Below are 14,898 nucleotides of genomic sequence, written 5' to 3'. Positions count from 1 at the left end.
TGTTTGGGGGCGGCGTATGTAAAGGGGGCGGGGCCGCGACTTGGAGGAGGGGGCAAGGCGCGGCGGAGGCGGAGTCCAACTCGGACTCCGGTCCGAGTGGCGGCGGTGGCGGCGTGCACGTGCAGGAGGCGGCGGCCGCGGCGGCTGGGCCGGCCTGGCTCGGCTGGGCCTTAGGCCCAGTCAGGCGCGGGAACCTTTTTTTTTAATAATTTCGCCGATGGAAAAAAATCCTAGAAAAATAAATAAAAATCTAAAAATGCCAAAATAAATTTTCACCGTATAAATAAAATATTTAGAACGAGATGAACATTTTCTTGGCCCTAAAATGCAATTTTGAAAAATGTGCAATTTTTCTAATGCAACCAAAATTGCAATATATTCCAAATAAAACAAGTATTTGATTTTAATATTTTTCCTCCAATATTTCAATTATCTTGGAGAAGTCATATTATCTCCTCTCATATATTTTAGTATGAAATAGTTTTGGAGAGAAAATACTTAAAACCAAAAATCCTCGTTTCAAAATTTGATAAAAATCAAATTTGAAAACCGGGAAATCCCCAACTCTCTCCGAGGGTCCTTGAGTTGGTTAGTATTTTTGAGGATCGTGAGACGAAATGCGAATAAAATATGATATGCATGGATGACTATGTATAACATTCCAAATTTGAAAATTTGGGATGTTACAAATAATATAAAAGTGGATAATAAAGCCCAGTAATGTCCAAAACTGTAGATAATATAGAATGGAGCAATCAAAAATTATAGATACGTTGGAGACGTATCAAGAATCCCCAAGCTTAATTCCTGCTCGTCCTTGTGTAGGTAAATGATAAAAACATAATATTTGATGCGGAGTGCTACTTGGCATAATTAATGTAATTCTTCTTAATTGTGTATGAATATTAATATCCGAAGGATTCAAGATAAAAGTTTAATATTGACATAAAAATAATAATACTTCAAGCATACTAACAAAGCAATCATGTCTTCTCAAAATAACATGGCAAAAGAAAGTTATCCCTACAAAATCATATAGTCTAGCTATGCTCTATCTTCACCACACAAAAATATTTAAATCATGCACAACCCCGATGACAAGCCAAGCAATTGTTTCATACTTTTGACATTCTCAAACTTTTCAATCTTCACGCAATACATGAGCATGAGCCATGGATATAGCACTATATGTGGAATAGAATGGTGGTTGTGGAGAAGACAAAAAGGGAGAAGATAGTCTCACATCAACTAGGCATATCAACGGGCTATGGAGATGCCCATCAATAGATATCAATGTGAGTGAGTAGGGATTGCCATGCAACAGATGCACTAGAGCTATAAGTATATGAAAGCTCAACAAAAGAAACTAAGTGGGTGTGCATCCAACTTGCTTGCTCATGAAGACCTAGGGCATTTTGAGGAAGCCCATAATTGGAATATACAAGCCAAGTTCTATAATGAAAAATTCCCACTAGTATATGAAAGTGACGAAATGAGAGACTCTCTATCATGAATATCATGGTGCTACTTTGAAGCACAAGTGTGGTAAAGGATAGTAACATTGTCCCTTCTCTCTTTTTCTCTCTTTTTTTATTTGGGCCTTTTATCTTTTTTTATGGCCTCTTTTCTTTCCTTTTTTTCGTCCGGAGTCTCATCCCGACTTGTGGGGGAATCATAGTCTCCATCATCCATTCCTCACTGGGACAATGCTCTAATAATGATGATCATCAAACTTTTATTTTCTTACAACTCAACAATTACAACTCGATACTTAGAACAAAATATGACTCTATATGAATGCCTCCGGTTGTGTACCGGGATATGCAATGAATCAAGAGTGACATGTATGAAAGAATTATGAATGGTGGATTTGCCACAAATACGATGTCAACTACATGATCATGCTAAGCAATATGACAATGATGGAGTGTGTCATAATAAACGGAACGGTGGAAAGTTGCATGGCAATATATCTCGGAATGGCTATGGAAATGCCATAATAGGTAGGTATGGTGGCTGTTTTGAGGAAGGTATATGGTGGGTGTATGATACCGGCGAAAGGTGCGCGGTATTAGAGAGGCTAGCAATGGTGGAAGGAAGAAGAGTGTGTATAATCCATGGACTCAACATTAGTCATAAAGAACTCATATACTTATTGCAAAAACCTACAAGTTATCAAAGCAAAGTATTACGCGCATGCTCTTAGGGGGATAGATTGGTAGGAAAAGACCATCGCTCGTCCCCGGCCGCCACTCATAAGGAAGACAATCATAAAATAAATCATGCTCCGACTTCATCACATAACGGTTCACCATACGTGCATGTTACGGGAATCACAAACTTTAACACAAGTATTTCTAAAATTCACAACTACCCAACTAGCACAACTTTAATATCACCATCTTCATATCTCAAAACAATTATCAAGCATCAAACTTCTCATAGCATTCAACACACTCATAAGAAAGTTTTTAATATTCTTGAATACCAAGCTTATTAGGATTACCATGCTATTTAAGACTCTCAAAATAATCTAAGTGAAGCATGAGAGATCAATAGTTTCTATAAAACAAATCCACCACCGTTCTCTAGAAGATATAAGTGAAGTACTAGAGCAAAATTATATAACTCAAATGATATAAGCGAAGCATATAGAGTATTCTAGCAAATTCCAAATCATGTATGGATCTCTCAAAAGGTTTGTACAGCAAGGATTATTGTGGTAAACTAAAAATCAAAGACTCAAATCATACAAGATGCTCCAAGCAAAACACATATCATGTGGTGAATAAAAATATAGCTCCAAGTAAAGTTACCGATAGAAGTAGACGAAAGAGGGGATGCCTTCCGTGGAATCCCCAAGCTTTGGCTTTTAGGTGTCTTTAGATTATCTTGGGGGTGCCATGGGCATCCCCAAGATTATGCTCTTGCAACTCCTTGTTCCATAATCCATCAAATCTTTACCCAAAACATGAAAACTTCACAATACAAAACTTAAAGTAGAAAATCTCGTGAGCTCCGTTAGCGAAAGAAAACAAACGATCACTTCAAGGTACTGTAATGAACTCATTCATTATTTATATTGGTGATAAACCTACTGTATTCCAACTTCTCTATGGTTTATAAACTATTTTACTAGCCATAGATTCATCAAAATAAGCAAACAACACACAAAAAATAGGATCTGTCAAAAACAGAACAGTCTGTAGTAATCTGTAGCTAGCACAAGATCTGGAACCCCAAAAATTCTAAAATATGGTTATGTACGTGAGGAATTTATCTATTAATCATCTGCAAAAGAATTAACTAAATACCACTTTCCAAATAAAAATGGCAGCAGTTCTCGTGAGTGCTAAAGTTTCTGTTTTTTACAGCAAGATATCGAGACTTTCCCCAAGTCTTCCCAACGGTTCTACTTGGCACAAACACTAATTAAACACAAAAAACACAACCAAAACAGAGGCTAGATGAATTATTTATTACTAAACAGGAGAAAAATCAAGGAATAAAAATAAAATCGGGTTGCCTCCCAACAAGTGCTATCTTTTAACGCCCCTAGCTAGGCATAAAAAGCAGGATAGATCTAGGTATTACCATCTTTGTTAGGCAATCCATAAGTGGCTCTCATGATATATTCATAAGGTACTTTAATTTTCTTTCTAAGGAAGTGTTCCATCCGTTTCCTTAACATAAATTGGAATCTAATATTTCCTTCTTTCATATCAAGAATTGCACCAATCGTTCTAAGGAAAGGTCTACCAAGAATAATAGGACATGAAGGATTGCAATATATGTCAAGAACAATAAAATCTACGGGCACATAATTCCTATTTGCGACAATAAGAACATCATTAATTCTTCCCATAGGTTTCTTAATAGTGAATCCGCAAGGTGCAAGTTTAGAGAGCAATCATTAAAATCACGGAAACCTAACAAATCACACAAAGTCTTTGGAATCATGGAAACACTAGCACCCAAATCTCATAAAGCATAGAAGTCATGATCCTTAATCTTAATTTTAATTGTTGGTTCCTACTCATCACAAAGTTTTCTAGGGATAGAAACTTCGAACTCAACGTTTTCTTCATAAGATTGCATGAAGGCATCAACGATATGTTTAGTAAACGCTTTATTTTGACTATAAGCATGAGGAGAATTTAGCGCAGATTGCAACAAGGAAATACAATCAATCAAAGATCAATTTTCATAATTAAATTCCTTGAAATCCAAAATAGTGGGTTTAGCAACATCTAGGGTTTTAATTTCTTCAATCCCACTTTCATCAAATTTAGCATCAAGATCTAAAAACTCCAAATTTTTAGAATGCCTTCTATGTAAGGGTAGATCATATTAAGTCCCATAATTATCAAGATTCATATTGCAAAACAAAGATTTAATAGGGGACACATCAATAACTTTTAGATCTTCATCTTTATTTTCATAGGAACTGGAAGAACACGCTCTTATAAAGGCATCTTTCTTAGCACGCATCCTATCGGTTCTTTATTTGAAATCATCAATGGAACTTCTCATGGCTTTGAGAGACTCATTGATATCATGCATAGGAGGAATAGATCTAAGTTTCAAAGAATCAACATCAAGAGAAATTCTATCAACGTTACTAGGCAACTCATCAATCTTAAGCAATTTTTCTTCAATCAAAGCATTGAAATTCTTTTGCGAAGTAATAAATTCTTTAGTATTAGATTCAAAATCAGAGGGCATCTTATTATAATTTCCATAAGAATTGTTGTAGGGATTACCATAATTATTAGAGGGATTACTAGGATAAGGCCTAGGATTAAAATTTCCTCTATATGCATTGTTACCAAAATTGGTCCTAACAACAAAATGCACATCCATAGATTCATTATTATTCTCAATCAAAGTAGACAAGGGCATATCATTAGGATCAGAAGAAGCACTCTTACTAGCAAATAATTTCATAAGTTCATCCATCTTTCCACTCAAAACATTAATTTATTCTATCGCATGCACCTTTTTATTAGTAGATCTTTCAGTATGCCATTGAGAATAATTAACCATAATATTATCTAGGAGTTTAGTATCTTCTCCTAAAGTGATTTCCATAAAAGTGCCTCCTGAGACCGAATCTAAAAGATTTCTAGAAGCAAAATTCAATCTGGCATAAAAGTTTTGTATAATCATCCACAAATTCAAACCATGAGTAGGGCAATTACGTATCATTAATTTCATCCTCTCCCAAGCTTGTGCAACATGTTCATGATCAAGTTGCTTAAAATTCATAATATCATTTCTAAGGGAGATGATCTTAGCGGGAGGAAAATACTTAGAGATAAAAGCATCTTTGCACTTGTTCCAAGAATCAATACTATGTTTAGGCAAAGACGAAAAACAAGCTTTAGCATGATCTCTAAGCGAAAAAGGAAATAGCTTCAACTTAACAATATCGTTGTCCACATGTTTCTTCTTTTGCATATCACACAAATCAACGAAGCTATTTAGATGGGTAGCGGCATCTTCACTAGGAAGGCCGGAAAACGGATCTTTCATGACAAGATTCAGCAAAGAGGCATTAATTTCACAAGATTCAGCATCGGTAAGAGGAGCAATCAGAGTGCTAATAAATCATTGTTGTTGGTATTGGTAAAGTCACACAATTTAGTGTTATCTTGAGCCATCGTGACAAGCAAGCAATCCAATGCACAAGCAAACAAAAAGCAAGTGGGCAAAAAGAGGCAAATAGAGAAAGAGAGGGAGGATAGAGAGAGAGAGAGAGAGAGAGAGAGAGGGAGAGAGAGGGCAAATAAAACGGCAAGGCTGAAGTGGGGGAGAGGAAAACGAGAGGCAAATGGCAAATAATGTAATGCGGGAGATAAGGGTTGTGATGGGTACTTTGTATGTTGACTTGTGCGTAGACTCCCTGGCAACGGTGCGAGAAATGGCTCGTTGTCGGGAGTCAAATCTTGACTTGCGTGAACCTCCCCGGCAACGGCGCCAGAAATTCTTCTTGCTACCTCTTGAGCACTTCGTTGGATTTCCTTGAAGAGGAAAGGATGATGCGGCAAAGTAGCATAAGTATTTCCCTCAGTTTTTGAGAACCAAGGTATCAATCCAGTAGGAGGTCACGCGTGAAGCCCCTAGTACCTACACAAAACAAATAACTCCTCGCAACCAACGCGATAAGGGGTTGTCAATCCCTTCACGGTCACTTAGGAGAGTGAGATCTGATAGATATGATAAGATAATATTTTTGGTATTTTTGTGATAAAGATCCAAAGTAAAATAAAAGCAAAGTAAAAAGGAAAGGAAATAACTAAGTATTGGAAGATTAATATGATGAAGATAGACCCAGGGGCCATAGGTTTCTCTAGTGGCTTCTCTCAAGAGCATAAGTATTTTACGGTGGGTGAACGAATTACTGTTGAGCAATTGACAGAATTGAGCATAGTTATGAGAGTATCTAGGTATGATCATGTATATAGGCATCACGTCCGAGACAAGTAGACCGACTCCTGCCTGCATCTACTACTATTACTCCACTCATCGACCGCTATCCAGCATGCATCTAGAGTATTAAGTTCAAGAAAACAGAGTAACGCCTTAAGCAAGATGACATGATGTAGAGGGATAAATTCATGCAATATGATAAAAAAACCATCTTGTTATCCTCGATGGCAACAATACAACATGTGCCTTGCTGCCCCTACAGTCACTGGGAAAGGACACCGCAAGATTGAACCCAAAGCTAAGCACTTCTCCCATTGCAAGAAAGGTCAATCTAGTAGGCCTAACCAAAATGATAATTCGAAGAGACTTGCAAAGATAACCAATCATACATAAAAGAATTCAGAGAAGATTCAAATATTGTTCATAGATAGTCTTGATCATAAACCCACAATTCATCGGACTCAACAAACACACGACAAAAAGAAGATTACATCGAATAGATCTCCACAAGAGAGGGTGAGAACATTGTATTGAGATCCAAAAAAGAGAGAAGAAGCCATCTAGCTAATAACTATGGACCCGAAGGTCTGAGGTAAACTACCCACACTTCATCGGATAGGCTATGGTGTTGATGTAGAAGCCCTCCGTGATGGATACCCCCTCCGGCGAAGCTCCGGAACAGGCCCCAAGATAGGATCTCATGGATACGGGAAGTTACGGTGGTGGAATTAGCGTTTTGGCTCCGTATCTGATCGTTTGGGGGTACGTAGGTATATATAGGAGGAAGAAGTACGTCGGTGGAGCAACAGGGGGACCACGAGGGTGGAGGGCGCACCTAGGGGGTAGGCGCGCCCCCTACCTCATGGCCTCCTCCTTTATTTCTTGACGTAGGGTCCAAGTCTCCTGGGTCTTGTTCGTTGAGAAAATCACGTTCCCGAAGGTTTCATTTTGTTTGGACTCCGTTTGATATTCCTTTTCTTCGAAACCCTAAAATAGGAAAAAAAAACAGCAATTCTGGGTTGGGCCTCCGGTTAATAGGTTAGTCCCAAAAATAATATAAAAGTGGATAATAAAGCCCAATAATGTCCAAAACAGTACATAATATGGCATGTAGCAACCAAAAATTATAGATACATTGGAGACGTATCAGATACCACTAAGGGGAGACCTCCCTTACCGGGCAGGCAAGCCTGGCAAGGTCAAGGTTACCCCGGAAGCAAGCCTTAAGACTGTCCCGGTAGGCCTGCCGGGGCTTTCGGGGGCAAACTACCCCGCCAAGGCTCCACCGCACCACCTCACAGCGACGCAAGTCATCAATCGGTGCAGTGTCAAGCTTGAAAGTGACTAAGTGGCTCTTTCTTGCCACATGGCAGCCACTTCCTATGGAAATCACCTCCAAATGACAACCGTCCAGCGACGTGTCACGCAGACAGGAGAGAAGGTGGCCGAGCTGCCCGGCAAGGCTATTCGGGTAGGCCTTGATGTGACACTAAGCAGCGCATTTAATGCGCTCTGCCCTGTCTACAGAGTTAGGTATGATAGCACTATTGCTATCTAATTAGTGCATAATGACTGATTTTCCATTGTAGTGACCCCTTTATCTATAAAAGGAGGCCCATGGAAACAATAGAAAGGATTCAGACCCTTGTACACTCATACGCGCATAGCTGCTCTCGTCCCGAGGCAACCCTATCGGGCTAGAGCGCTGCATTTCCACCATAGTCCACCATCAATCCACCAAAGTAGGAGTAGGGTTTTACGCCTCATGGCGGCCCAAACCTGGGTAAAATTGCCCGTGTGATCTCTGCCATGTTGCACGACGTTCTCTGCTCTTTGTGCAATGTGCACGCCCCCCTTGCCGAACCACAAGGGGCTCATGGCCCTGTAGGTGGCCGTGGTTTCCCACGACATCTTCGGCGCGCCAGGTAGGGGCACAACGCTTGCGTGAACCTAGTTTTGTTCGTCCCAACGCACGAGCAGGCAATGTAAAAAATGAAGAAAAATGTTTCAATTTTGATGGGCCAATAACATAAGTGTAAGGCAGGCCCTATAGCCGCCTCGTGGCCCAAACGAGCGCCTCCCATATCGATCGATAGCAGGAAAAATCCCTATTCATTCGCTCCAGCCTCCAGTCTGGTTCGCTCCTAACCTAGCCGCTGATGGACAGACTGACACGGCACTTCCTTGCACCCTTGTTGGAGAGCACTCGTCGGGCTTCAAGCGAACGGAAGGACAAGAAGATGAAGATCCAACCCTGGGTGTAGCCTGCGTGGGAGGCAGTGGCGGCAGCACGGGCATGGCATCGAGCTTGCGCAAAAGGACAGTCGCAACTTGCAAGAGTAGCATGCGCAATGAGCAGGTACATCACATCCCTGATTATATCTAATTCAACTCTTCAATTTCTGGCCAATAGTTAAACCTGACGGTGTTGTAAAATTGTTTGTATGTAGGGAATCTATGAGAAAATTAAACCAATTTCTACTTATGTTATAACTCCCCCAATCAATACTGAACTCACTATATCTGATGTATCTAATCAAGTTTCCGGTGCAAACATCCGAGCTCATGTTGTTCTTGAGCCTGAAGTGTCTAATGAACATACTGCTAATGAGGGATTTGATGCAAACATTTTACATGCTCCTGGTGATGAACATATAGTGTCTAATTGGAGATCTAACGCAAGCATTTTGCAAGCTCCCATTGAAGGATTTAGTGTTTAATGATGATCTGCTATGTTGAGAGAGACATAGAGATTTGCAGGCATTGATGACAAGAAAATTATTGTGCATTTTCATGGCTTGAGGAAACGTCGAGGCCATCTACCAGAAAGTCCCCCTATCATGACAACATAGCATAAATACTTTTCTAATCTGTTGTTTGAAACTATTGGCATACTTGTTTAGGATAGATATATTGATATGTAGTTTGCACACTGGTTATAGGTGCAATTACACTTCGATATTTTCAGTCAAAGAATGAATAATTCAAGCAGGTACAGACCATGTTTGTAGTCCTTGTACACCATGTTGCATTTTGTGTTTTTTGGTGCTTGCATCATTTAGTGTTTATAATCTGAACTACTTTAGATCATTAGCTAGTTTTCAAAGTGCATGTAACTTCACATTTCTCAAGTTATGTTGATTTCCGGAGTGCAAGTGCCTTCGTATTTTTAAGTTAAATGTTCACCCCTGGTAACTTGAATTCGTGGATCCGCTAGTGCACACAAACTATACGCGAATGCCAGTATGAATTAAATGAAATGCAGGGACTTATGCTAGCTCATTGTACAGGCTCACTGCAGCTCTGCTTGCGCTTGGGATGTTCCATGTACAAGTCCATGTTACCACTTGCTTGGATGTGCAGGCCGTGTGCTCCTTGCATCCCCCTCTGCATTTTTGACAGGGCGAATGGTTGATCAAATAAGAGGAATCGACCTTGCTGTTGTACCGGAGGACAGATACTTACAAGGTTATATGGGTGTGCAGGATGTGTACCAGATCCCGTAGCGTCGTCATGCTTCCCTAAAAAATGGATTTGCTTATTTCAGATGATACCTCCAGAAGAAATAAGAGTTAAAGTCAGAGTTGCATAGGCGTGTAAGCTAATAAAGCAGTGAAAGGATGTCCAAACATCGTCGGAACAGTGCACAAGGGAGTGATGCGTGGATACCTAGTTCGGGCTGGCGTTTGGGCATGCTCGCCTAGCTAGAGTGTGGGTCACTTTAGAGCCGTTGAGGGTGATGCGCTGGCGTTGGCTGGCCGCGCATGGATGCAGATCTTGAGTGGCAGCGGAGCACTATGATGCGATGGACGAGACCATTGGTGAAGCCCCAGCGGCCTCGGGGGGCAGAGGTGCGACAATGTGCTCGGTGAAGTAGCCCTGGTGAGCTGGGAGACGGCGTCGGTGAAGCGCACCTGATGCGGTGGAAGTCGGTGTCTATGAGGCACGTCGGTTGCGGTGGCCGACGTTGTCGGTGGACCACCCGGTGCGGTGGATGAGGGCGTATATGAGGTAGCTCCGGTGCGGTGGTGAAGCGCGACTGTCATCTTTGTCGTCGTCGTCCGGCACAGAGGTGGGGAAAGAAACGTGATGAGGGGCGATTTAAACTTTGCTTGGGTTGGCGGCGAATTAGGGATTTGAGCAATCTGGGCGCGGAAGGGGGCAGTGGAGAAGGGAGATTTTGCAGGGCTGGAATTGGGGCCGCCAGATATTTCAATTTGAAACATGGAAGCGCGAACTTATTTTGTCATCGTCCTTTTTTTGGGGAAGGGGGGAGGGAGGGGGTGGGTGGGACGCAGCTTCGGTGCCTTAAAGGAACCTGCCTTTGGGTCACTGACATGTGGGCCAACCACCTATTGGGCCCACATGTCATAGACACAAATGTAGGTGCCTTAAGGCACCGAAACATCGTCCGGGTGGGTGGCTGGGTGCTAAGCCACCATACGACACACGCGACCACCACGACATGACCCTGGTCTACCTAGTGCGCCTACATTTGAGAGGAGATTTGAGAATTCAAACGAATCTTCTTTCATTTGCAAATGAATCCGTATGTATTACCATGCCCGTGTTTTCCTTGCAAATAATTAGTCATTCGAAATGAGATACTATAAATTAATTAATGAGGAGTTATTTGAAAAAAACGAAATGATATCCATGCTAATGTGGATTAGAGTGTGTGTCACATAATTAGTTATTTGAATTAGAGTGTGTGTCACATAGCGATCTCCAATTCTAACGTGGATTTCGCATTTCACTCTATCCACACTACTTTTTTAATACAAATTCATATATATATGATGAACACCATGATAGTGAGAAAACTTTTGGATGGATTCAAACATATGACCTACAAAATAGCACAAAAAATCGAGTCAATGTCAACTTTTCGAAGGCACGAATTCGAAATAATTACCCATATGCATGGTCCTCAGTTCAAAACTTACAATGTACACCGAATTGATACATCGATATTAAGTCTCATACTATCTACATTCAAATGTTGTTTTTAGTCCCCCCCCCCCCGCACACATGCTACATACTTCCTGTATCGGTCAATCTTCCTCTCCTAACCACCTTAGGAAGCTATCGATTTCCAACACACATTCATTCTTTCTCTCCATGTTTCGATCTCTAACTCTCTCAACTACACAACCCACTTTTTCCACTCTATTACCAAATGTATTTACTTCACACACCCGCCATTGCACCCCATGCCGATCTCTCTCTCCTTCCCTCTCCCTCTCACCCTCTCGCGCTAAATACATGCATTGCCTATCTATCCCCCCAACCTCTCGTGCGCACGCATGCACGTTGTCTATCTAGGTCACTCCCTCGAGACTGTCTCACTCTTTCTTCCGTATGGCGGGCCACACTCGCTCAATCTCGCTCTCTTTATCTGAGTCTCATTTTCTTTCACACACAAATGATATATCTCCCTGTTCGGGCCTCGACCGACACACTCTATACTCTCTCACGCAGATTGTCTATCTAGGTCAGTCCATCCAAGCCGCCCCCACTCTTTCGACCTCATGGCAGGCCACGCTCGCTCAATATCTCTCTCTCTCCCTCTCCCTCTCTCTCTCTCTCTCTCTTTGTATGTCTTGATTAACCTCGCTCTTTCTCGGACAAAAATGATATATCACCATGTTTGAGCCCAGTTCGACCTATTAACATTGTATACTCTCTCACGCGCATTGTCTATCTAGGTCACTCTCTTCAACCCGTCTCACTCTTTCGATCGCACGATGACCCTATGTGATCGATTGACCTTGCTTCCTTCCATGCACAAAATATATCTACACGTCTGTGACTGGATCATCTCTCAAGCTCCATCTTACAACCCTCACCTTGCCAAACGCTCAATCGGACAATATCTCTCTAGCATATATATATAGGACAACACTATTCTAATCCCAGGATTAAAATAGTTATTTGGATCACAACCAGCCCTATAAGGGCCCGACGAGATCCTCCCGAACTCCCGAACCGATACAGTGGAGGTAAAAGATGAAGAAAAAAGTCCATCTCAACACACACCCACGATCCCCACCGGCCCATCCCCTCCTGATCCCCACCTTCCCCATAGCGCTGCCGGTTCCTGATCTGCCGCCCTCCATCGTGCTCTTCAGGCCACCGGAGCCGCCGCCCACCATCATGTGCTGCCGGCCACGGGAGCCACCGCCCACACCCATGCCCATTGCCATCTGCTGGTCGCCGCCATCCCTAGATCCCCTTGCGCCGCCGGGCTGTGGATCCCCGAACACCGCCTCCAGGCAGTGGAGCCCCGTGCGCCGCCGCGGACCTCCACATCCATCCTCCGCCATGGATCCCAGGTTCCCCGCCGCCCCTATCTGCCACCGCCGTGGCCCCCAGCTTCCCGGCGCACCATCCACTTCCGCCATTGCCATGCATCGCTGCCGCCCGATATGATGAGGCGCGGCCGCGTCCCAAGCCACTGCCTAGCTCTAGCATCTCCCCGTGTCCACGCCACCGGACGGTGAGGGAGACCTAACCGGCCGCCCGCGTTCTGCTGTCCTTCTACGACCTGTTAGTTACCATGTCAAAACCGCACGGTTGGTTGAGGTTCGTTCGGTGGCCTAGTTTGCTTGCCTCTGTCACCTTGAGATGTTGGCTGCTGCTGCTAACTAAGGTTTGTTTACTGTTGCTTTTCTGTACGGCACACATCGTCTAACAAGTAACAGGTGACATGGCGAGGTTATCTGCTGGCTGGCTCTACTCTTCTGAAGATGGAGATTAGTAGTATGGGTACACATTGTTCTGCTATCCTTCTACGACCCTGCCTCCACAGGGCTCGGCCTGGAGCAACTTCTCTGAATTTCCCAACGTGGCCGCATCACTTCTGAGACCCCGCGCGCCTTGACTTTCCCAACCTCGTCCATTCTGCCTCCGTTGTACCCTATTTTTTTGTGAAGGACGCTCTCCCCTATTAGTTGAACTTCTCGCGAGGGCCGCCTTGACCTTTTCTGGGACGGTTAGAGCATACGACAACCACAAAAATCGTCATCGACTGAGAGATGGAGCACCTAATTTTCCAGTTCCTGGTACGCATGTGCTTTCTCTGATGTATTCTTCATGAGAGGAGGAGGAAATAAAAAAGTGTAATAAGTCTTGCGTCAGATGAACAACGTTTACAAATTTTTTGTTGCTTGGTTTCTTATATCAAATGGGATTTTGTCAAAACTTTGAACTGAGGATTGTTTTGTCTCTTGCCTAGGTCTCTGTTGCTATCTTTATCTTCAAATATTTGCACCAAAAAACTGCTACACGTTTCTGTGTCTAAGTAGTGTTTGTGTTAATGCCTGAGAAGGGAGCAATGGTGTAGGATGAAGAAAATGTTAACGCATGGTGCACATTTCATATGTTTACGCCTAACTAGAAACCTCATAATACAAACTATTGGTTGGTCATTTCATACTTTCATGTGCATATACTTGTGCTCTTTTCACTAGAGAACGAAAATTATGTTCTTTAAAATGCAAAAAATGTATTTCTTGCATTAACTAAAAAAGGCTAAGATCTTTCTTGCCCTGCAGGAAATCTTATGGAGTTTGTTTCTCGATTAACTTGCGTGGACCTTCAATCGTTCACCCTAAACCTACCACCTCCTGAGCCTGAATGGAAAATGTCTCAGTGCAGTGTGTGTAGTACCAAGAAATTCTACCATGGGTCTACGTCAAGTTCATATTTTTGTGTTCAGTAAAAAAATCTTAGTGCGAGTGTGTGCAGTACCTGGAAGTTCTACTACAGGTCTACGCCAAGTTCAATGACATTGCCGCCGGCAAAATGTTCAGACAATGTGGGTGACTATATCGTGTGTTCAAAGCAATTTGTTTCAGCAAGGCCGAATTCATCGTGTGTTCTTGGATCGAAGTTCACATAAAGAAAATGGCAGAAGGTCAATTTTGAATGTGATCCCACCTTGTAACATATGCTCATACGCATGCGGTGATTCGGAAATGCTGCCGAGGACAGAGAGTGGAGACGTCAAGGAGCCACTGCGTGAGCTAGTTACATCACGATTTGGACCATGTTCCCAACCTGCATGCGATACATTCCTTAGCTATCAGCAGCCACATGTTTACGTGGTTGACATCAACAAAAACTTCAGTTTTTTGTGGATGTTCTGTATTAACATGTTTTATTTGTACGTTCTAGAATAACTACCGATGTTATGTCATTGCTGCTCAATTTCTAGTCTGTGTACACATGGCAAGCACACTGGTAGCACCACACACACATTTCTCCCTGTGCACGTGTGGGATTTTTCCCTAATAACTAGCATGTTTGGTGAAATGTGTGAAGTCCTGCTACTACCAACAGAGAAGGAAAAACGGGATTTTTCCCTAATAACTAGCATGTTTGGTGAAATGTGTGAAGTCCTGCTACTACCAACAGAGAAGGAAAAATGCTACTGTACCTCATTTTGAGATAAATAGAATGAAT

General features: G+C 42.4%; 1 long non-coding RNA gene across 1 annotated transcript; it reads left to right on the top strand.

The window, feature by feature from the left end:
• The first annotated feature begins 12,440 nt into the window (after positions 1–12,440).
• Positions 12,441–14,652, top strand: LOC119300657. Its single transcript, XR_005146548.1, has 2 exons — positions 12,441–13,496; positions 13,989–14,652. It is a non-coding gene; the product is annotated as an uncharacterized LOC119300657 (long non-coding RNA).
• Positions 14,653–14,898: the final 246 nt, after the last annotated feature.

This window comes from Triticum dicoccoides, chromosome 5A, assembly GCF_002162155.2.
Source record: "Triticum dicoccoides isolate Atlit2015 ecotype Zavitan chromosome 5A, WEW_v2.0, whole genome shotgun sequence".
Lineage (NCBI taxonomy): Eukaryota > Viridiplantae > Streptophyta > Magnoliopsida > Poales > Poaceae > Triticum > Triticum dicoccoides.
The sequence above is the reverse complement of the archived record's forward strand: the minus strand, read 5'-3'. Positions and strand labels throughout refer to the sequence as shown.